This window comes from Mizuhopecten yessoensis, unplaced genomic scaffold (genome assembly GCF_002113885.1).
Source record: "Mizuhopecten yessoensis strain PY_sf001 unplaced genomic scaffold, ASM211388v2 scaffold10973, whole genome shotgun sequence".
In the NCBI taxonomy this organism is placed as follows: domain Eukaryota; kingdom Metazoa; phylum Mollusca; class Bivalvia; order Pectinida; family Pectinidae; genus Mizuhopecten; species Mizuhopecten yessoensis.
In genome coordinates, this window is record NW_018408814.1 from 472,400 (window position 1) to 476,195 (window position 3,796).

The following is a 3,796-nucleotide window of genomic DNA, read 5'->3' on the forward strand; positions in this document are numbered from 1 at the left end:
GCATACATGTACAGTTAGAAAACATGTACAAAGAACATTCATGTACAGTGAGCAGGCAAGTACAGTGCGCATACATGTACATTGAGCATACATGTTCAAATAAACATACATTTACATGGCGCATACATGTACAGTGAGCACACATATACAATGAACATACATTTACAGTGCACATACATGTACAATCATACATGTGAAATGAGCATACATGTAAATAGAGCATATATCTACAATTAACCTACATGTATAATGAACTTACATGTACAAAAAACATACATGTATAGTGCGGATACATGTACAATGATCATACATGTACAATGAACATATATGTAGAGTGAGCATACATGTACAATGACCATACATTTACAGTGAGCATAAATGTGCAATGACCATACATGTACAAAGAGCATACAAGTGCAATGAGCATACATGTACACTGATCATACATATACAATGATCATACATATACAATGAACATACATTTACATGTACAATGAGCATACATGTACAATGAGCATACAAGAGCAATGAGCATACCTGTACAATGATCATACATATACAATGATCATTCATGTAGAATGAACATACATGTACAATGAACATACATGTATCATGACAATACATATACATTAAGCATACATGTACAATGGACATGCATGTACAGTGAGCATACATGTACAAATATCATATATGTACAATGATCATACATGTACAACGAACATATATTTACAGTGAGCATACATGTATAACGAACATAAATGTGCAGTGTGTATATATTTACAATTAACATAGATTCATTGAGCCTATATGTAAAGTGAGCATATATGTACAAAACATACATGTATAATGACTATGCATGTAAAAGAAGCATACATAAACATGTACAATGAGCATACATGTAAAATGAGTATACAAGTACAGTGAACATACATGTACAATCAACATACATTTACTGTGAACATAACTGTACAATGACCATACATGTACAGTAAGCATACATGTACAATGAGCATACAGGTACAATGAGCATACATGTAAAATAAGCATACATGTACAGGGGGCATACATGTACAGTAAGCAAACATGTACAATGAGCATACATGTATAATGAGCATACATGATCAATGAACTTTTATATACTATAAGCATACATGTACAATAAGCGTGAATTTACATATAGTATACATATACAATAAACATACATGTACAGTGAGACTGCATGTACAATAAGCATATATGTACAATAAAAATACATGAAAAATAAGCGACCAGTTACAATGAGCATGCATTATAATGATCATACACGTACAAGGATTATACATAAATAATAAGCACAAATGTACAATGAGCATACATGTACAGTTAGAAAACATGTACAATGACCAAACATACATGTATAATAACCATACATGTAAAAAGAGCATACATGCTTAATGAACACACACGTACAATAATCATATATGTACAATGATAATACATGTAGAATAAATATCAATTCACAGTCAGCATACATGTACAGTGAGCATACATGTACAATGAACATACAATTACAGTGCACATACATGTACAATCATACATGTGAATTGAGCATAAATGTAAAGAGAGCATATATGTACCATTAACCTACATGTATAATGAGCATACATCTACAAAAATCATACATCTACAGTGAAGATACATGTACAGTGAGCATACATGTACAATGATCATACAGTTACAATGAACATACATGTACAGTGAGCATACATGTACAAAGATCATACATGTACAATGATCATACATGTACAATGAGCATACATGTACAGTGAGCATACATGTACAATGAACATATATTTATAGTGAGCATACATGTAGAACGAACATAAATGTGCAGTGTGCATTCATTTACAATTAACATAGATTCAGTGAGCATATATGTAAAGTGAGCATATATGTACATAACATACATGTATAATGAACATACATGTACAATAAGCATACCTGTACAACGAGCATACATGTGCAATGCGCATACATGTACAGTTAGAAAACATGTACAAAGAACATTCATGTACAGTGAGCAGGCAAGTACAGTGCGCATACATGTACATTGAGCATACATGTTCAAATAAACATACATTTACATGGCGCATACATGTACAGTGAGCACACATATACAATGAACATACATTTACAGTGCACATACATGTACAATCATACATGTGAAATGAGCATACATGTAAATAGAGCATATACCTACAATTAACCTACATGTATAATGAACTTACATGTACAAAAAACATACATGTATAGTGCGGATACATGTACAATGATCATACATGTACAATGAACATATATGTACAGTGAGCATACATGTACAATGACCATACATTTACAGTGAGCATAAATGTGCAATGACCATACATGTACAAAGAGCATACAAGTGCAATGAGCATACATGTACAATGATCATACATATACAATGATCATACATGTACAATGATCATTCATGTAGAATGAACATACATGTACAATGAACATGCATGTACAGTGAGCATACATTAACAATGAACATACATTTGCATTGCGCATACATGTACAATCATACATGTGAAATGAGCATACATATACAGTGAGCATATATGTACAATTGACATACATGTATTATTTTCATTAATGTACAAAAATCATACATGTACAGTGAAAATACATGTACAATGAACAAACATGTGCAATGAACATATATTTGCAGTGATCATACATGTAGAACGAACATAGATGTGCAGTGTGCATACATTTACAATTATCATAAATTCAGTGAGCATACATGTAAAGTGAGCATATATGTACAAGGAGCATACATGTACAATGAGCATACAAGTACAATGAGCATACATGTACAATGATCATAAATATACAATGAGCATACTTGCACAATGAACATATATTTACAGTGAATATACATATACAATGAACATACATTTACAGTGAGCATAAATGTACAATGACCATACATGTACATGTACAATGAGCATACATGTACAATGAGCATTCATGTAGAATGAACATACATGTACAATGAACATACATGTATCATGACAATACATATACATTAAGCATACATGTACAATGGACATGCATGTACAGTGAGCATACATGTACAAATATCATATATGTACAATGATCATACATTAATAAGCACAAATGTACAATGAACACACATGTACAGTTAGAAAACATGTACAATGAGCAAACATACATGTATAATAACCATACATGTAAAAAGAGCATACATTCTTAATGAACACACATGTACAATAATCATATATGTACAATGAGAATACATGTAGAATAAATATAAATTCACAGTCAGCATACATGTACAGTAAGCATACATGTACAACGAACATATATGTACAGTGAGCTTACATGTACAGTTTAAATACATGTACAGTGAACATACATGTACAATCATGCATGTGAGATGAGCATACATATACAAAAATCACACATGTACAGTGAAGATGCATGTACAGTGAGCACACATGTACAATGGACATGCATGTACAGTGAGCATAAATGTACAATGACCATACATGTACAACGAACATATATGTACAGTGAGCATTCAATTACAGTGAATATACATGTACAGTGATGATACATGTACAGTGAAAATACATGTACAATCATCATATATGTACAATGAGAATACAAGTGCAATGAGCATACCATATATGTACAATGAACATGCATGTACGGTGAGCATACATTAACAATGAACATACATATATAATGAACAAACATGTGCAATGAA